At 36.4% G+C, this 22,362-nt stretch overlaps 1 non-coding gene across 1 annotated transcript; it reads left to right on the forward strand.

Annotated features, from left to right (window-relative positions):
- Window positions 1-8,417: 8,417 nt before the first annotated feature.
- TRNAE-CUC lies at window positions 8,418-8,489 on the forward strand. The gene has a single exon. It is a non-coding gene; the product is annotated as a tRNA-Glu (tRNA).
- Window positions 8,490-22,362: the final 13,873 nt, after the last annotated feature.

Consider the following 22,362-nt stretch of genomic DNA (forward strand, 5'->3'; position numbering starts at 1 on the left):
GCGAATTTCTGGCCATCCATTACGCCATTAAACCAGCAGGCCCAGGGTACGTCGTCTGGGTCATTGGTTGAATTGGCGTATCTTACGTGGTTGCGATCGAGAAGAGTGGAGAGGGGGCGGTCGTCAGCAAGAGAAAAAATAAAACATACTTTCATAGGGTTTTTTTTTAGTTTGTTGGGTGGACACACGATATACATGCTGTAACTATTCATGATCACAGATACCGAATTCTTTTTTTAATTCACTCAGATTTGTTTTAAGAGGCATTATTTTGTACTCGTATTGTGAGTAGTTCCCGTGTCCCCTGCTATAAATTATTAAACTTGGTTCATTTTCATTTCATTCCAAGTGAGGTTACCAGTCTACGATGGATTCTGTCAAATGTATCTCCAAAGATATTGCATAGGGGGAATATTCCCCCTCCCCGTTTCCCTTAATTGAACTCATGGCCCTGGGAAGCGGGGGTGCTAAAGCACCTCCAAGATTTTCCCAGGGAGTGCTGCGTGTATCATTTTTCCATAGGCAGCACCCCCTGGAATTCTGGTAGGTGTATCACATTGTAAATGTATGAAAATGACCAACATTTTCTGTTGCTTTTTTTCCTTTTACCTTTTGCTTGCTTGTCAAATTTCTTTGGCCCAAAACGACTTTCATTTTGGAGTGACCCCCCCCCCCTTTTTTTTGCTTGTCAAATTTACTTCAGCACCCCTAGCCGAAAAATTGTTCCCATGCAGGACCCTGACTGAGCTACGCCAATTATGTCACCATTTAACATTATCGTGGTTATGTTGACTGATATAACTAATGATCTGTGGGGCTCCCAAACTCATAATGCGTTCCAAAGACCTCGCACGATGTTGACATTCATAGATATGAAAATGGCAAGCATGGTAAGTTCTCTTTCAAAATGATTTTTCCCAGTGCACATCGTAAGGGGTCAACATCCCACTGTCCCCTTAAACTGCCTCAAATGTTGACATGTATAAAACTCTGTTGATCAATGTATCAACTAATGATCTCTGGGACATATAACCTTCCCAGGAACCTACATGCATGTCTTGACAATGATTCATAAAGACGATTTGATTGTTTCTTAAGTGCCCTTAAAATTAGATAATTATTATGATTGCTCTGTTAATGTTATTAGGCAAATATTAAGAACATTTCACGAAAACAATAAAAAGATCATTTGAAATAAATAGTTATGAAAATGTGTAAAAAAAAATGTGCGGATCTATTGCCAAATTCGAAAACCAACGGTGACATTGTCAAATTGTCGAAAATATTGTTGCAATGTTCATCTTTTTTTCTGCACGATGTTTTACAGCCAAAAAAATATGAAGCTGCCTTGTCAAAGAAGTTAATATACATGCCAACATTCTAAAAACAATTGTTATTGATTGGCAATAAACAATGTAAATGCATACTAAGATTACCATGAATCTAGGTGCCTAATAATCATGCACTGATTGGCGTATGAAGAATCGCTTTTCACGCTCACAAAATTGTGCTAAATCATTGAACCGTATCATTCATTTCATTATTGTCATATTCGTATTCCATTACTAACATGGCAATATCTTGGATTTTTAACATCAGGTCAAGTATTTGATAGAATCCATTTTTACTATGATTTTTAGCTCGCTCGTTTTGCTCGCGCGCACTTTTTCTGAAAAGTTGCCCATATCGAATACCAAGCTCCTTAAAGTGTTATCCTGTGCTGACAATAATTACTTTTCATTTTAATCATGGGAGCTTGAGTTGGAACCCCACTCCATACTTGATTGTTATTTTCAAAGCATTCTCTTGACCGGCTGTTAAAAGTCAATCCCACATAATTATCTGACCAGGAATGAAAGTTAGAAGCTGGAAAGTGACGTGAAATACTGTACCACGCATAGTGAACGCGGCCATCTTGGTTTTGCACTTTTGTTTCAACGCAGCGTAAAGAGATCGGGGGCGTTGATTGGTGGGTGTGAAAGTAAACGGTATAAATGAGATTAAAATGCTTCGATTACATCGGGCACGCGAGTGTAGTAACGCGTGGTGAAGACATAGTCAGATGTTTATCCGTTTATGCGAACACTAGCAATGTCCTTCGTCAAATCATTATTTTGTTGTGGTTATCGTCACTCCCTCAATTTCAAATAGTTCTTAGTGGCACTTTAATATCTTCATTTCTTCTTCTTCAATTTTCTATTTTTAACACTCCTCTTCTATTCCCAATATATTTTTATGAATAAGTTTCACACCTTCCTTCTTCAATAAATTCAGCCACTTTTCTCTAAAATCAATTGATAATCATAGGTCTGTTATAAGGCCCATGTATCTGGAAAAAAATATTCATATTCAGTGTTTGAAGCTTAATATCTATTGCAAATCTTGATATATGTTATGAGTTGTGATAACTTGTGGTTAACGGCATTTTGGTTATTTACATATTCCTTAAACTTTAAGGAATGTGTAAATACCCCTAAATGCCGTTCGATCACAAATTATCGCCTGTGCGTTAGACTACTATTATGAGAGCGCTGAAAATATGTAGCCCCGTGGGCACCAAACGAGACGCGTTGATACCATTCAGCCTCGCCGGTGCTCCGGGGCAGAAAAGTGTGCCATACCAATCTGTCGGTATTCGATCGCCAGCGGCCCAAAGATGTTGCAAAATGATGATACAAGTATCTTCTCTTCTTTCTGTTGATGTTTTGAGAGGGTGTGGGGAGTAAAACGAAGGATGAGAAGATAACAAAAAGAAAATGTGGGAATTCCGCTGCCTCGGGTACTTAGTGCTACATGATGCGCGGCGATGAACAAAAAAATGTGTAACTGAAGTGTTGTAACATTAATACCATTGACACTGTCACTGCACGACAGCATCATTCCACGCTACATAATTGTTAGTGTTGTAAAATTACGTAGTGAAACTGAAATATATTTCAAGAAATTTATTTGAAGCCACTCGTGTTTGAAGCCATAACTCAAGTGAAATAAAAAAAATTAAGCCCAATTCATTGGATGAAGTCAACTAGCATGTATATTTTTAAAGCCATTGATTCGATTTAAAAAGGTATAATCGATTAATTAATAATGCCTTTATAGGGTATACATGCAATTACTTCAAAACGGTTATGATTCCACCATGCTAGTGATCTTGAAACCTTTTTTTTACTGACGTCACATTAGAGAGTGGAACTGTATAGGAGTGAAAAGTCACGCAAGTTCTGAACACACTGAATTCAAAAGGAAATTACCCCTGACATTATTCACAATAACAAAAATATATGAAAACTCACTGAAATCTTATTTGAAATATGAATATCTTCCGGAGATATTGATATTGCAACATACTTGTTAACACGTAAATTAAAGAAGAAGAAGAAATCATTCTACCTCCTTAATCTTTCTTGCAATGTTTATTTTCAGTCTTCCTTCATTTCTCCCCATCCCATTTACTCTTACGTTGCCGATTCTAGACATTAATGTGACGAAGTGAATGGTGGGCAATGCTATCATGGTCAGAGCCACTATGAATTATCTGTTCACTTAAAGTTTACTCAAATCAAAGTTGACTAATCCACCAGTGTTATTATTCGCAGTCCTCACTGATGTGTTTTTATTTAAGATAGTAATAATTCAATTCCCCCGATTTTCCAGATCCCAGTATACCATCTTCCTTTAATGAAACACACGCTCCTCCTTAAGACGTCACAATGTAATTGGAGGCTAATAGATGTCACATGACCTGCTATTCATCGATCAAAATTATGAGCAAACAAACGACCAGTTACGACAGAGATGCCTGGATAGGTCACGTGTGTTTTTGACGTCATAAAGAGCTGAGGATCAAGATCACATTAATGGACTTGGTGTAGTTCTTGGCGGAGACATCCAGTGCATCACAATCATGTACAAGTTATCATTGTTGCTGAGAGCAGAAACAACGCATAGAATGAAATGATTTGACTAAAAGAAGAAGATATATATGTATTAATATTTTTTTTACAATAATCATTGATGTCCCCTCATTATTGGAAATCAATATCGTTTAATATGATTTTCATTGAGAATACCATAGGAACCTGATATTTCATCAATGCAAAGTGATTCCTGAACCACTGTTTATAATCATGAATTCTTAGCAGTTTTTGACAAGCCATTCAAACAAAAATTATGTTGCATCTTGACCTTAAAAAAATTAATTGTTTTTTAATATTTCATGGAATATAATTGTGATGTCATTTTTTTTTACTTTCAAAGAATTATAAGATCTATTAAACCCGACGAGGGAGTAATGTTACACAAGCTTATCTCCTTCTTGCTTCATCTTTTCTCATATTCTTCGTAAGCATATTCCTAGTCACTTCATGTACTTAAATTACAACCATTACTAGGTATTTTGTCATTATTTGATGAAGCTATATCATTTGTGTTGGTATACTAATGTAAATATTGTCATGAGAAATAAAAAAAAAATAAAACTGAAAAAAACCTAAACTTGTGTGTATACATCATTTCTTCTTGTTAAAAAAATATATACATCTCGTCTTTAATGATTTGCTATCAATTTCCCATTTCCCCATGTTGCGCATGGCTCGGGTCAACCCATGTCCTACTTCGGCCTCATCCATCCTCTCTTGGCTAGATTAGAAATGCCATTCGACTGCGATGAGAGCCAAAAGGGCGCTTGTTTAGCAGGCAGGAGATACGACCTTCTGTTTTTCGGCAAATCAAGACGGAATAATCAAGGGATCGCGTTACATTCGCAGATATCATTTCCGCGTATACTTGGCCTTTGGAATCGGGCGACGGTCCGTTGATCGAGTGACAGCAACTTACCTACGCACGTGGATGATGAGCATGATCATTATGCAAAGCTTTTTTTGTCAATATATTAATGAAAAAAAATATAAATTGGTCTCGATGACAGATATTAACATCTCATCGAAATATACAAATACTTTTAGAAAAAAAGTTAGATTTGTACTTACACTTTGATACCAGGTTTGAAAGTCCATAAAACTTCCCTTTCATTCAGATTTTAACTTGCAGGCGTATCCCACTACAATCCTTTGCTTCTAGTGTCTTACGCATTCTTCTATAAACATATCCTGTACAAGATTTGTATTCTTTATGACAAACTGATTTTGTATGAATTTATGCTTACAAAAAGTAGTTTGTGAAATGGAAGAAAATTAAATGTTCGTATAAAATGGTGACATAAAAGATGGAGTTACAGTCTGATGTTTTAATTCACTGAAATTTAATTGGTTGAGACTGAGGACAAAATGTGTAAGTGACGAATTAGAATTCTGTCATTTATAATTGATATCGAGGTTACTGCTTTAGTTTATTTGTTTAATCATGCTAGGCTTGAATATTTCAGAAGTATTAATAAGTGTTTGTAGATTATGAAAATATATGTATGCGATTTATGAACAAATACCAGGAGGCCATTTCGTACAGCTGTTCGTAAGTTAAGAGATACTTTGAGAACGAATGTTGGTTATTTCTTACGCGCTGAATCATCGCCAATGAACATTTTGGTGTACATCATTTAACACTAGAAAGGATCACCAGTCATTCTTAAAGTCGCTCTTAACTTATGAACTGCTTTATGAAACGGCCCCCAGCATAAGAAGGGGGCAGTAAGCATTATGTTCCATGACATTTGCTCCGGCGACAATTGCTCCGATGGAAATCTGCATGATAAGCCAAAATAAAATCTAACCTCTAAAACTAAATAACCGATGTAATCCTTATCTTTACATTAATCTCACCCCAAAATTCTACTACATTCTTAACTTCAACCCTAAGTCCTCTGAGATATTAAAACAAAAACAAATTAATGTCGCAGGAGAATCCCCTATGTTTTTTTCATGTGTTAAAAAAAGAGGGAAATGGAGGGAGAAAATAGACAAATTAAAGGGAAGAAAGAATAAGAAGAGTATAACGTGTTATTGGGTTAATCTATAGTAGGGGAGGGCGGGGTAAGTTGAGCATAGGGGCAAGTTGAGCCACCACCCCTAGGCCAATAATGAATGAGTCAGACATTGTGGTGGTGTCATGTATTGATGACCCATTACGTAACCCTTAACCCTAACACATTGTTTTCAACTTTGAAACAAAAATGTTTTTTAGAGGGAAAAATAAAAAATTTCAGCCAAAAAGTAAAAAAAAGAGTGTGACATAGATAAGTGCTTTTTACCCGCACACGTCTTTTAATATAATAAAGAAATAAGAACAATTTGTTAGTCCAGGTATGGATCTTCATTCTTGTCATAGTCTTTTACAATTTATGATGGATGCATGACAAATGTATGGATGTGAAAATATCCATAAAGTTCGGACTGGAGTAATTTGAGCCATAGTAATTCTTATGGTAATGTATAAGAACAAAAATTAAAAGCCATTGATATGCAGGCAGAAACTAGCAAATTCACATGATAGCTCTTTTACTTATAGAGTATGTTAGTACTGATAGAGATTTAGCAAGTGAAAAGACTTAAATTAAAAAAAAGAGATGCTGGTTCTTCTCGCATACATTTTGCACATAGTTTTTGTGGCTCAACTTACCCCAGGAGGTGGCACAATTTACCCCACAGATGGGGCAAATTGAGCCATTTTGACATCTTTTTGTTCAAAGGTCACAATGACTTTCAGTGTGGGGGTAGAAAGTTATATATAGGTGAAAACTATTTCCCAAGGATCATATCTAAAGGCTAGGTACTTATTTCTACAATATTATTAATCATATCAATTGTAACATGCAAAATGCAAAAAGTGTCACAACTACCCCGCATTCTCCTATATATCTTATCCGATTTGGGAAAAATACGTAACCTTTACCCCCCCCCTTACCTCCTACATACATACCACCATACTACAGACACAAATGCGCACACCCAGCCTGGTAAATTGCCAATTCGTTTACTGCCAACTCGTCTACTCACCAAATGATTTACTTTCATTTAGTCTAATGCCATTTCGTCCATCAACGATTCGTCTAACAACCACTTGGTCTGTCCAATTATCACTTCGTCCAATCGGACCAAATGGTTTATGGCCATAATGGCTATTGGACCAACTGGTTATTAGACGGAACGGCATTAGACTAAATGAGAGAATACCATGTGGCAATTGGACGAATTGGCTTTAGAAGAATTGGAAATAACCCCCCCCCCCCCTCCATCCTTACATCGTCTTTCAGGCAAATAATGCCTCCACACAATGGCTCTTCAATTAACATTCTACAGTGGTAATCAGCGTTGGTTTAATTGGCCGTTTGCATTGGTCGATTCATCTTGATTTCCATTTAGCACCCGCCGACATCATACGACCCTATTCACTTCTCATTCATTATTGCAAATGAGGGAAGTTTTTGTTTATGTCACGTTGAGAGATGGCAGTTTCTTTTCGACGTTTCTGAAATTTCTTCGTGATAACGACTTACAATGATATAAACAAGTATACGTGTGAGCAATTCTGAGCAATGAAATTATCCACTTTGCTCCCTGTGTTCGATTTCGGTTAGTGTTCTTTGTTCGTTTATGCCGTTCTTTCTCTCATCTTCAATAAAGAACTATTTAGTTTTTTACTCTCTTTATCATCGTTCTCGTGGAACTCTCCCTTTCAATTCAAAGTTGAAACTATTATTCAATAAATACTTCCTCATTTGATTCTACTTTGCTCTGCACTGGGTCCTTAAAAGTGTTACCCGAAACTTTTCTGTGTAATTCTTTTACGTCTTTTTTTTTCAAATGAAGGTTGATATAGAAAAAAGTAAAGAAATAGAAAACTAAACAAATAATAATAACAAAATCAAGCAGTACTTAAAACATCTAGGTAAACATGATGTTGTGTCACTTTGTCACCGTCGTCATCATCATCACTACTGCCATCATAATCATCATCGTAGCAATAATTATCATTATAATCATAAATCATCACCAGAATGATTATCAAAAGCATCATTACCATGGAAATCATTATAGTATCGTAAGCATCATCATTAGCATTGGCATCGTCATTATATTCATGATAATCACCATCATCATCACCATCGTCGTCATCATCATTATTACTAAAACCACCATCGTCATCATCATCATCCCCATCATTAGCAGCATCATCACCGCCACCACCATCATCATTATCATCACCACCACCACCACCACCACCATCATCATCATCGCCAACACTCTCATCTTCATGTTCACCACCATCATCATTATCATTAAGCCATTCACCAAGATTAATGTCACTGGCGTTACACTATGTTCTTCAGATTTAGCATAAAAATGAAAGAAAAAAAACCCGATGATTGAATAGAGAGAGTTCTGCCACCGTAATATGCGTTTACGGGGTTATCTCGGGCTGATGTGAACTTATTCCAATAACGCACTTCGCTCGACAGCATCTCCCATATGCTCTAGTGGTTAGGATTCGGCGCTCTCACCGCCGCGGCCCGGGTTCGATTCCCGGTGTGGGAATATCATTTTTTTTTCTCGTAAAATCCGTACATATATATGTTTACATTAAAAAAATGTTTTTTTGTTTATGTTTACGCCTTCCTCACTTCATTTTTAACCATAACATAATATATTGTAAAAACGTTGTTTAAATTATTTTGTATGTTGTTTACGCCCGTCATTTAAACATTGTTGAAACTATTTTTAAACATCCAAACGGGTTATTTTTTAATGAAAAGTTCTTAATACTTAAAAAATTATTGCTTTTTAACAATTTGTTAACAGTTTTAGAATTTGTGTAAAAGTTTAGATAAAAGTCATGATAGTTGTTTGATCGTCGGCTTAAACAACGCGCTTACAATGTGAAAACAGTGTCTTCACAGTGTATTGTAAATTGTACATCCCTTTCTCCTCAAATTAATCATAGTTGTAACTCTTCATGAATCTGGCCCCTGAACAAGAAAGGTCAGTTCACATTGGGGCAGTCCTTTGCCCGTCTAACAAAGAGTTATGTTTGATCCGTTCAACCTCAACTGTATGGAAATCCAGCAATGTCATAATTTCTTTCCCAGGAAACTTGCACAATGTATTTTCTATTGCAAAGAGAGGCACACTGAGTTTCAAGAAAACATTGATTGTATGAATATATACAGCAAATCTAGAAAATCGTTTGAAGAAACATGCATTTTAGATGCTGACGTTGCTGGCTTTCCATAGCTGTGGTTGATTTGATCAATCTCAACTATTTGTAAGACGGGGCCCTGAAAACCATTACATTACCGCACATTAAAATTTCAACATGTATTAAGAGAAGAGTGTCGGAATGATGTCATATTGATGACAGTTGTTATGATTGCAAGATGTCCCAGGTTCGTTGTCCTATCTTGGCTATAGGTCAGAGTATGTCTCCTTGATTTTGTTTGTAAGATTGGCTGTGCTGACTCGCTCAGGGAAATTACAGCAATGGGTTAATGACGATGAGATATGACTCTAAACCCTCGATGAGAATGATGAACCCGCACATTATTTTCTCCGAGTGGGACCAGCATGTATTTCAAGCTGTTAGCCTAAATTAAAAAGTGCCCCTACCGGCTCACGATTTAATGGTCTTGATCACTGGTGTACAGGTTGAGGGGCTTAGGGGCTCTGCCAACCCCCCCCCCCCCTCTGCCCCAAGAAAAAATGTTCCACACCCAAGAAGAAAAGAAAAGAAAGACAACGAAATGAATTTGAAATACGATATTACATGGCAAATACTGAGTCAAAATTCCTATAAAATTAAATCTTAATTTTAAGGGAAGTAAACATTTTTCGCTCCCTTGCAATTGCTTTTATTGAAACGCTCCCACATATTACGTAACCTCCTTTTTAGCGGCTCATTATACGCCACTTGTCTTAATGATTTTCAGAAGCGGCTCCAGCCCATTGATTGGAATGGTGTACACTACCACATTGACCATGCAGCTTTTATCCTGGAGTTGAGAACTGCGATAAACCTTAATGACAAGAGGTTCCAAAATAACTACAGGTCTCCAGCGACCTTATAAGAACAGGAGCAGTTCATATACTGCCATAAGGGATGGGTATTGATCCATTTATTTTTGTATTTTTTAAACAATATTTCTGCAGTTACTGAATCTCATTTGGCATTCTGATAAAGATGAAGTCTAGAGCATGAAAATGATGACGTAACTTTCATATGATTTTGTAATGGTTCGATTTGTTAATTGACTAATTGATTGATCGATTGATCAATTAACGATTCCTTCATTCAAACGAAATTTCGGAGGAAGACATATAGGCCTACATAACGTCAATAAATATCATACATGATATAGATACATAACAAAACAAAGAACTGTTTGTCACACCAACATCCTATACTAAGTGATATGTAATGACGTTTTAACGGTGTTTTCATGACGTCAGAAGACACGTGACCATAATGGGATGACACGTGCCTTCTGCTGAAGTTAGACATGTTAGACATACTAATGCATTGGATCATATCTAAAACAAATAATTGCATTAAATTTAATAACAGGTTCAAGACTAAAGAGTTTATTCCATTTCCATAAAAATCCAAACATATTGTTGTACAAATGCAATAACATAATACGTTATTATAAATTGTCAGTAGCTGTAGTATTTTCTTCAATTTTTTTTCATAAAAAGCATAACCTCTTATTATCATCACCATGACCGCCACCATCATCGTCGTCGCCATTGTCACCTATTATGGTCAGATTATCATAGGTAATCAGGGGCGTCGATCCATTTTTCAGATTGGGGGGGCAAAATCATGAATCAATTTTCCAAAGGCGCTCGATCACACAAACACACACATATGCCTATATATATGTGTACATATATATATCTATACACACACACACACGCACACACACACACACATATATATATATATATATATATATATATATACATATCTCACCAGCAGATTAATGCGAGCGCGAAGCGCGAGCTGAAAATTTTGATATTTCGATCTGAAAAAAAAATGAGTTTAATGGGCGTTTTTAATAAAGAACAAGATATATATATCCAACAAAAGATTATTGCAAATCGAAGTGGGAGTTCTTTTAAAGTTTAGAACTGAAAACGGGACAATATTCACCTATTTAATCATGGAAATTATGGGTTTTTGTTACAAAAATGATGCGAGCGCGAAGCGCGAGCTGAAATTTTTTGATATTCCAATCTGAAAAGTGGACATTTTGAGCACGATTTTAGACAAAGAACGAGTTGTGTATCTCAATCTCACTTGCTGATTTCTGTGTAACATTACAATCTTATTTTATTTTTAGCACATGCGGAATTATTGGGGGGGCAAAATGATATGTTTGCCCCCCCAATATTTTCATTGGTGGGGCGATCGCCCCCCTGCCCCCCCATAATCGACGCCTCTGTAGGTAATTATAATTTCTATTCCGTCACCACTGTTTTCCTTTATCAAGGATAGGACACCCACTTGTCTCGAGACAGTACGAAAGACATCACCCCCAGGACAGAAAGTAAGAGGATCTGGCCAAATCTGCACGTCGTATTGACACACAATTAGGAAGATGTCTCAAAACCTATGTAGCCTAACAGCTGCCTTGTTTACCCCCGGCATCATGTTTGGTTTGCCCCGATTTTTTTTTCATTTTCGTTTTCCTTCTTAAACGATGCAGTAGCTGCACGCAGCGCTGACGAGCTTATGTTTATCTTGCCGATTAAACTAATGTTCCTGAGAGGGTTTAGCTGCAGGGATGCGCTGTGTTCATCGAAGAGACTCCAAGTGAGAAATGATATTTGAAGTGTTGACGTAACAATCGTTCGTGCTCATGACCGGTCACACAACCGTTGAAGTCGTTCAAGGATGAGGAATAAGAAAGGTATCGGTATATTCACATCTTATGCCGATGTAAATAATAATAATAATATCTGGATTTATAAAGCGCTTTTTGCCTGAGGATACAAAGCGCTGCTATCATCACCCCGGTATTAGCTCGAGCTACCATCACCGGTGCTTAGTGCATGCAAGGAATTACTCCTGCCGGTACCCATTCACCTCACCTGGGTCGAGTGCAGCACAGTGTGGATAAATTTCTTGCTGAAGGAAAACACGCAATGGCTATAGGATTCGAACCCATGACCCTCTGTTTCAAAGGCCAGAGTCAGAACCACTAGACCACGACGCACCCAGATTGGCAGAGGTCTCACCTTATCTTGTTCTTGATGTTTATCAACAGTTAAATGTCGTGGCATTCAACTACAATGCCACCTATCACAAATTTCATCATCACCCCCCCCCTCATCATCATCATCGTCGTCATCATCATCATCCCCATCATCATCATCGCAATAATTATCATTGCTGTTGAAGTCGTGATCATCGTTATTCATCACAAAATGTCCTTATACCCATTTAAATCTCGGCACGGAGCACAATAAAAGACAAATGAATTATAACGACTCAATAAGAATGAAATGATACGGATATGAATGAAAATAATGATAATTTTCAATTTCATTTCATTTTCTTCCATTTTCAATGACAAATGTCTTAATAAAAGATGAAATAATTGAAGAAAACTTAAATGAAATAAAAAATCAATCAAACAAAAAAAAATAAAGGAAGAAAATTATGTTACGCATATACTCATACACAGTAAATACTACAGATAACTCTTGCCATTGAATAGGAAACTAGATAAATCGGCGCCTCACAAATGCTATATTATTATAATTATTATTATCATTATTATTATTATTATAATCATCATCATCATTATTATTATTATTATTATTATTGTTGTTGTTGTTATTATTATTATCATTATTATCATCATCATCATCATCATTACAGTTCTCAGTGTCTTTGCAGGAAAGTTTCCAGTATGGTAACTTTGCCATCCGATGGTGTCTGTCATGGAATCCTTGATTTTGATTGGCTGATGAGCACCGTTATCATAGTAGTTACCATTGGATGGCAAAGTTAGTATAATTGTAACTTTTATGAAACAGAACTCTGACCATGGAGTCACAACTTTCATGCGCTTCCCTGGCCGGAGTTTCAATACCGTGTACATGAGTTACCATAGCATGCCAAACAGTTTGTTCTCGTAATTAGCATTGGCATCCGTGATATTAATTAGATTGGCGATTGGCCTTGTCTAAAACTATGTCTGTGTCGACAAGATCAACTGAAACAAATAGAAATATTTGTACACAATATTTGCATGGCTCGTGAATTAATTCTGCCGTCCTTGGGATGGCTCTGTTCAACTCATCAGACGACATTTGAGGAGACGTTCGCACGGAGGCGCCGAACGCGCCCGCTCGGAACACAGCGAGTGCTGGAGTGGTGTCCGACCCCTTCTCAGCGCCAATGACGCATGCTTGGCTAATTCGAAGACAGGAGCATGCTACCACGCTGATTCAACCTGAACTGGTGATGGATGGGGGTGTATAAGCCTTTGTCAGGCAATGATAACGGCGCTTTTAAGCGATTCTTGAAAAGAACACATGTGTGTTTTTTTCGTTGTCGTCAAATCACCGTGTAATTACTCGAGACATTTGGTTGCCCGGCCCCATTAGCTCACATGCCTGCGATAGTGGCATAATATGCCATGTGTTGTTTCAATGTCTAGCAAGCATGGCGACAAAATCTCAGAAAATCTACACTACCTATTCGAACTCCAGATTATACATGGCTTATAAAGCACACCAAACCAAGTCCAAGATCAAAAGGAGTATGAGTAAATGCACTGTAAAAAATTATTTGAAATTACTCAATAAAATTGAGGCAAAATATTGCCTTAAGTTTTTCAAGTATTTATAAGTTTGGCAGTTTAAGTAAAATCTACTTGTTTTCTTTGCATCCATTTTACTCAAGTAAATTAAGTTAAAATCAACTTAATTCAACTAAGTAAAACAATCACTGAAATATTAATTGATTGATTGATTGATAACGAATTTATTCATTCCAAAATTTTAACAAAGTTACAAAGTAAAGCAAAATATAATATAACATTTTGAAATGAAATAGGAACCTTCTGGAAAGCAAAGCTTGTTATCGAAGGTTTCCTTCAATAAATAAGACATATTAATGCAAAAAACAATATATATCTATATATAATATACAAATCATATCGTTCTTGTTGAAGTTCAAAATATATGTAATATACAAGTCATCATATCTTTCTTGTAAAAATTATATGTAAATCCTTGTTAGATATGTATATTTTTTACATATTCTTTCAAGTAGAAGATAAACAAGGCTGGATTATATTACAAGATATGAAGAAAAGTGAAAAGGACACACAAGACAAAAACGTTGCGAAAACAGGACGTGACAGAACGGTACAAGAACAAGACATGACAAAAAGTTATACCAAAACAAGACAGACGAAATATCACAAGAACAGACAAAAAATAAAAAAAAGACAGCAACAACAAAGGACAAGAACGAGTAAAAGAAAAACAAAAAAACAGATCTGCACAGGTAGAGCGAATGAAAGGAGACAGGAAAAGAAACGAAATAAAGGCAGGAGGGGGGGGGGGGGGAAACAGAAGATCCTTAAGATATCCTAAGTATGATGAATGATGTGAGTGTTATAGTTATTGGTTAGATTTTTTTAAGTGCTCTATTGAAGCTATGAATAGTTGGCTTATTTCGTAAAGTTTGCGGAAGTGAATTCCAAAGTTTGATACCAGAAGATATGAACAGTTTGTTAATAATGTCCTTGTTCTAGGTAAATGAAAAAGTCCAGCAGATCTTGTAGGGTAGTGATGTACATTTATATTTCGTGTGAACATAGAATAAAATACGTCTGGTAGTTCATCTTTACTAAGGTTGAAAATAAAATGGGGTGTGGACTTTCGTGATTCGAAAGTCCGCTCCCCCATCGTCCCACTTTCAGTGGTAATTTTATACATCTTTTATCAAAATATTAGACTTTATGCATTGTCACTTACCTGTACATGATAGATACTGGCATTTATATCTATACGCGACCGGTTCATCCTATCAAGTAAAACAATGATAATAATATTAACATTTTCCGAAAAACTAAAAAGAAATCTGAAATTTTGTGATGAGTGACTATTAAACATTGCCCTTTCTTTGATTCAACAAACATGACAAAAGAATAAGATTTTTATTCAAAAACAATTTCAAACACAAAGAGGTATGACAGTGATCTAAAAAAAAAATAACATTTACTTGCTCTTAATGAATATTCAGGTATTATTTCAATAAGGCTTTAATTGAAAAATTACGTATATTCAAAGTGATTAAGTTTATTTTGCCTAATCGGAGTCAGATTTATTGAATTGAAGCAAGCTAGCCATACGTGAATTTTCGCAAATATATATTGAACCCATATAAATCAAGTAAATCAAAAGACAAGTTAAATCTACTGAAAAAAAATCGAGAAATAATCACAAATGGTAATTTCTACTTCATTTTCTATACATTAAGTGTTAACTACTTAGTCAGAAAATTTTTAACAGTATGATACTTCATTTTTAGCGCGCAAATTTTCATCACTAGCCTTAACGGTAGGTAAAGAAAAAATATTGCATCAGATGCTATACAGTGCGTATCAAAAAAAAGTTTACACATTGAAAAAGCACTGGGAATTAAAAAAATATACAATATGTGGGTAATGTTTTCACATTTAATCTTGGGTTTGGGTCTCATCTATCCAATGAACGTAAAAGTTTTTACAGAATGTTACACTTGAGTGAGCACTGTCCATTTTTGTAAAGCTTGCAGAAATCTGTTTGCGCAGAAATGCTTGTTTTCACGCTGTGTCAAGGGGAAAGGGCGAAATCAAACTTACCCTGCAAAACATTTCTCATACATTTCCCTTGCACTTTTAGTCAATGGAAATAAAACAAATACATTCAAGCATATTGTAACAATTTTGAAACCCAAATTGTAGTGCCAGCTGGATCTGAGGACATAACTAAATCTGAACAAAAGTTTATATCAGACATCCCCAGCATTTTTTTCACTAGGTTTTTATTATTTAAAGTAGTTTTATATTTCATTTTTCATTTAATACTTGTTTATACACAATTTTTCCAAGCTTGACAATAATTAACAAAATGAAAATCAAGCCTACACCATTTCATGTAAATGTAAAGCAAATATCGTCACGATGGCCTCAGTGTGTGGGGGTGGGGTGGGGCGCAATGCACCCTTCGAAGTGTTTTGGGCAAGGAAACAAGTTTAAAAAGGTAAAAGATATCTTCAAATCAATTTTACTAGCTAAATTCCACGTGTTCTTCATGATTAAGGTTTACTTTTATTCGCATAACTATTTCAAAGTTCTGCGCAAATCATTTTTCACTAACTTTTCAAAAGTAAGTGGTGCTCACTCAAGCGGAAATATTTTTCGACAGTCATATCGTCATTTGCTTAAATGGATCTGTACCAATGTTAGAATGTGGAAAAATCTTCAGGATATTATAAATTAATAATTTTACAGGATTTTTTGTAAGTGTAAACTTTTTTTTGATACGCACTGTAGACTAAAATATTCCGAACTGATATGTTGGCTTTGCTTAAAGCCCCAATGAATAACTCTCATTTGTTAGGTAAACGACGAACATGAATACAAATAAATAATAAAGAAATGAATGAATAATTAATTAGTCAAATAAATAGATAAAATCAAACATCAATAAATGAATCGATAAGCAAATAATTATGTCAATATATTTATTGATAAATGAACAAATAAAATAATGAATGAATAGATAGGTGAATAAATAAATAAATAAACAGCTAATGTAAAAATAGGTAAATGATATATAAATAAATAAAGAAAGAAATAAAGAACTGAATATTATGATATAATGGTAAACAATTCAAATGAACGAATATTTAAAGTATTCCTAATACAACAGATCCTCGTGATGTCTTGGTTGTTCTACACAAAACAAATTCATCATGGTCATTTATTACAGGGAGAATTGGAAAAGGAATCCAATTACATTCTTTCTCGGCACAATTCATAAATTATTTCGTGCCCCTTTTCTCTCTCTCTTTAGAACTAGATTTTCGTCAATCAATCCAGGGACCGTTCTATTTCTCTACTCCATTAAAAATAATTAATTCATTTCGCTTTTCCTGATCCCCTTTCTTATACCGTTATACTTCGAGACTTGCATTCAGTGACGTGAAGAGCCGAACAACATAATGAGAGCATTGTGTGAGTGACAAATTTTCTTAAAAGTCTCGAGCAATCGAAGCGAGCGAGTATTTTTAAAAATATTAAAAAATTATAATCTGTTATTGGATTTTAACACAATATGCAGAAAATAACACTATACCTTACATTTCTTAGTTTCATTCTGTCGTGGAACAATTGGGAGCAATGGCTCCCAACCCCACCCCAATTTCTACGCCACTACTTGGACCGGTATTTACCCTCTCCTTTAGACCTACCGACAAACATTGATCCATTGGACCCCCCCCCCCGAGAGGAGTACCGCCATTCACTCCCCTATACTCGGTGACATGATTGCCGTCCTCGGTGAAACTCGTCATCTTGTCGTCGAGACTGGAAGAGTAACTTGAACCTTCAATGTTCACCTTCCCGAGGACACTGATTAGATGTCCAGGTGCGCCAAGTCCAGGGATGAAGCAACCCGGTTTCACAGGAGCATCGATGCTAACGGATGGCCCAACGAAGGTTTTATATCGCGGAGAGTACGGAAAGTTGTTTGCTGGATGTAGTTCAATGTTTAGCCATGTACATGTTTGTATTCACAAAATGAAAGCTATGAAAGTCATCATACCATTGTGGACGTCTTTCTTTAAAAAACATTTTCCTCCTCATTTTTTCACAATATTTATCGAGATAAAAATGATTATGAAAAGTATTGCTAAGATAATAAGCACTCGACATCTTTTCTGGTGAGGGGTTTGGGAAAAGGGGCTATAGTTCGATTTGAAGCACCATACCCTGTTTACTAAATTTGCACCTTTCTGATGCAAATATTCACACATTACTAAGAGTTCAAATTTGCACCCTACATGCCCTGTAAATGGGGTAGTAGCAAACAAGGGTGCTAATGGTGCAATAAAGCACATATGCACATAAAAAGGATTTAATTTAGCTATTATTGTGCACCACAAAGGGTGCAGAAATAAAACAATTCAATGAAGCTACAACTTTGAACCCTTTTTTTGTGGGGGGGGGGGGTACAGACAAGCGTTTCTGGCTGCTAATAAAAACAAGGTGCATTTGTGCACCTTTTCCCCCTTCCGGTGCATGGTTACTCCCCAGAATGTGTTGCCAGTGTCTTCTTTACGGTGCCAACTTCAACCTTGCATGCTTCCGATGCTCCTCTCGAGTTCGTGAAAACGACCCCATCCTCAACCAGCCTGAGCTTATTGAGTATTATGGTATGAGAGACACAGACCCTGGATCTCTCGGTCATTCAATCTCCGAACCCTACCTGACCCTTTCTCCAACATGATGGCACTATATATCCAGATGATTATGCAAAAAGTCCAAGCGTCGTGGTGTCGCGGTTCTGGCTCTCTCATTGTAACCAGAGGGTTGTGTGTTCGAATCCGATCGAGGCAAAGCGTCCTTTGACAAGGCGTCAATCCACATTTTGCCACTCTCCACCCAGGTGTTAAAGGGTTCCCGGTAGGATGTGAAAGTCATAGTTTGTCCATTATTTTGTGTGCGTAAATGATGGCGAGTGGCTGGAATAATCCCGAGTGAGTGGAGGATGTGCATACATACGTTGTGTGTGGGAATGACTGACTGAATCCGAAAGTCGGTGCTCACATGTCTATAGGCACTATACGTACAATGTATCTTAAGCGCATTATAGATAACCATTTTTATTTATTATTAAATAGGAGGGTGTATGCGAGGACCTCTGATGAATAATAGATGTCTTGCATTCCCACCTAATATTCATGATGAGACTGTTTAGTGTTTTCTATAAGAACTGAGTAATCCCCTATAATACTTTTGAGAGAAATAATAAATGCTCACCTAAAAGATGTAAATAGGGAAATCAGGGCCTCGTCTTACAATAAGTTACGATTGATCCAATTTACCTCGACTGCATGGAAATCCGTCCCTACCATATTTTTTCTACAGGAAATTTTGATCAATCTCCTTAGTAAACAAGAGAATCAGACTGAATCTTCAAGAGAACAATGAATGTATGAATATACATCATATCTAGAAAATATTTTGAACAATTTACACTTAAGATGTTTACGTTGCTGGCCGCCCGTAGTTGTGGTTGGTTGGATCAATCGAAATTCTTTGTAAGACGGGGCCCAAGAGTGGAAAATCTCTGTCTTACCCTTCCAAAACCAGGCGATTTTACTCAAAAGCGAATGAGCTCTGCTAGTTTCACACATTGAAGGGGTAATACAAGATAATAAGAGATAGTAAGGAAGAAAGATGACAGATTGTTTTGAGGTAGTCTTAGAATCAAACATTCATAAAATTATGAGAGAGTGCTCTATTAATTGACAATGTCAAAGACCAATTCATAAAAGAATGGATTCATTTAATCCTAAGTTTTAAATGTTCGGCATAAGTCCTTTGAAAATTCCCCGGGCGTGTCATTTTGAGTATACAGACATACCGCCTCGTCAAGATTGACCGTTGACCAGTTTTTTTTTCTTCACACGTCTATGCAAAATTATGAATACGTCATGTCTGAAGGAAGGCCTATATTTGTCTTATTTGATATACATATAAAATAAAGCACATCATGTTATTAGATTGATAGATTAGAGACTTAACATCTTCTGGTGTTATCGTCTCATTAATAAGCAATGTAAGCTGACCGGGGTGAGATTCCGCGTATGCAGCCACGATAATTACACCAAAACATTTAGCAGGTTTATATGTGGTAACCATTCATGTCATAGTGGTCGATCTCAGGTGATTAATGTGGCAGGCTCCATTCCAGATGTGAGCTCTACGACAGCGGAGAAGAAGGGACAACATGATCGAAGTAACACCACTTCGTCAACCAAAATGGTTAAGAGGGGTCGATGATTTAGAGAAGTTAAACCCGATGAAAGCCTGTCTAAAGTTGTGGTTAACATGGTTAATGTCCAGTCATGTGAATTATATTAAGAGTATCACATTACCACGCTCACGTTCCAAATTATTATCTAAAGTGTAGTGACCGACCGTCGATTATTTTCTCGTCCGTTGCTTCTTTACAAAGATTTGAATTTTACCTATATCGCCCTCTCTGGGTCTTTTTATTTCATTTTCAAGATTTTAATCGTCTTACCAATCTGAACATTGCATATCAGAAGTACTGGCGTTCACATTGGGGTGGGGGATTGGAGGACCATTGAACCATCAAAAGTTTCGTTACTGAGAGAAAAAGAAGACAATAAAAAGAAGAAAATAAAAGAAAAGAGGTTGAAATGTGATATCGTTTATGAATACAAGGCCTATGTCAAATTCTATCACAAAATCAGCTATTTAAAATTAGAAATGTTAACATTATTGCCATGGATCTTAATAACCAACTGTGTGTATTCTAGCTCGCCTACAGAGTGTCATTTGATACAAAAATTACAAATTGATTATTCATGTAACTCATGTATGTCCTTATAGTTGTATATAATTGCCAGCTCTTTAGTCAGTGATGTTTCTTGATGGTGAACGTTATTTGAAAACAAAATATGTATATATTGTGCAATATTTTCATGAAGACGAGTGTCGTAACCCACCGAATCTCCAATCATGTCAAATCCATCAAGTTGTTTGGGTGAGAAAAAAATCTAGCCCCATTGTGCCCTATTCTTTACTTCAATAATGGAAAAAAAGAATACCGTATTCGTCGCGCCTTTCAAGAAGTGAAACACAAAATATGACACTCTGACTTTGAATTATAATGTGGGGGGATAATGAACGAAGGGGGCAATCCATGTTTGTGTTATAACCAATAAGCCGTGAAAATTGCCCCTATCCATCTAGGGACCCCCGCGAATACCCCCTCCAAAGTTTGCTGACGTCACAAAAGAGCGCTGATGAGAAAGCAGTGTTTATGACCATGATGACATGTGAAACAAAATTGCGTATGGGAATTTGGGGAATTTTCTTTTACCATTTCCCCCAATTTCCCTGCCTATTCCTGGATAATTCGTTTTTGTTAGATAAAAGGGTGCAGAATCGAAGTAAAAGTTCGGTTTCACCAAGCAAAAATGTGAAATCCAGCTCCTCAATTTCGAATATAGAATAATGCTTGTTGCCCCATTATTTTTTTCCAGAAAAACCCGACAATTCTTGGAAAAGGAATCCAGGGGCCTGTTGTAGAAAGAGTTGCATTTAAACGCAAGTCAAAATATCAAGCACAAATCCCAAACACCGGTGCCTCATTGACTAAAAATCAAGTTGTGCAAGATTTTTTAAAGTTATGTTTGATCGCAACTCTTTCTGCCCCAGGGCTCCGTAACACAAATGTTTGAAATCAATCGCTAAATACCAATGACCAATCAAGATCTTTGTTGCACTCGCACTCTGTTTAAAATACTGACCGGGAACCAATCGGTGCGCTTCTTTCATACTTGCACTTCATCGCAAACCTTCGTGTTACGGAGCCCTATATATAGGTGACGTTTTTCACTCATAAAGTTAAGGAACGTATTATGATTTTACAAGCATGACAAGTGTACACTGAAAGATCGTTGGAACTAATAAACTATTTTCTTAAAAAGGAAAATACAAAGGAAAATACACTGGTTCGCACTGTCTTATAGAAACCCCATTTTAGCGACCCTTTCATGACGTCATCATTGACCCCAACCTTAAATAATTTGGAGAGAATTTGGATGGTGCAAAAATCGTTTTGCGTCAGATTAGCATAAAATGTGTCCCATATACCCCCTGCATTCTAAATCTAATTATGTCGATCGACACGGTCAGCATTGTGAGAGAAATTGATTCACTAAGGTCTATTTTATTTGTATGAATATTGTTTTGGTCGTCCAACCCAGGACAAAGTTCATGGTCAACCTAAAGAAAAACTTGAGGATTAATTCGTCTAGACATATTGATTGAGAAAAACAAAAATACAAGTAGCCTTGAACTGTCCCGGTGTTATTTAAAAAAAAATTAACGAACAAATTAGCGATATTATTGAGAAAGGGACACAGATTTGAAACAATTTACACTTAATGTATTATTTGTTTTACTTTTATAGGAAATTACTTATTTTAGAATATCAATTATTCGGAATAAATGCTAAACTTGGATAGTGGTCACACATAACTCTCTTGACTGGACATGGTGGCGAAGTTGGTGTCCGCCTTATGAAAGGGAAGGTTTCGATTCCCAACCCCATACCAAAGACTTCAAAAATTGGACCTACTGCCTTC

Source organism: Lytechinus variegatus, chromosome 1 (assembly GCF_018143015.1).
Source record: "Lytechinus variegatus isolate NC3 chromosome 1, Lvar_3.0, whole genome shotgun sequence".
Classification (NCBI taxonomy): domain Eukaryota; kingdom Metazoa; phylum Echinodermata; class Echinoidea; order Temnopleuroida; family Toxopneustidae; genus Lytechinus; species Lytechinus variegatus.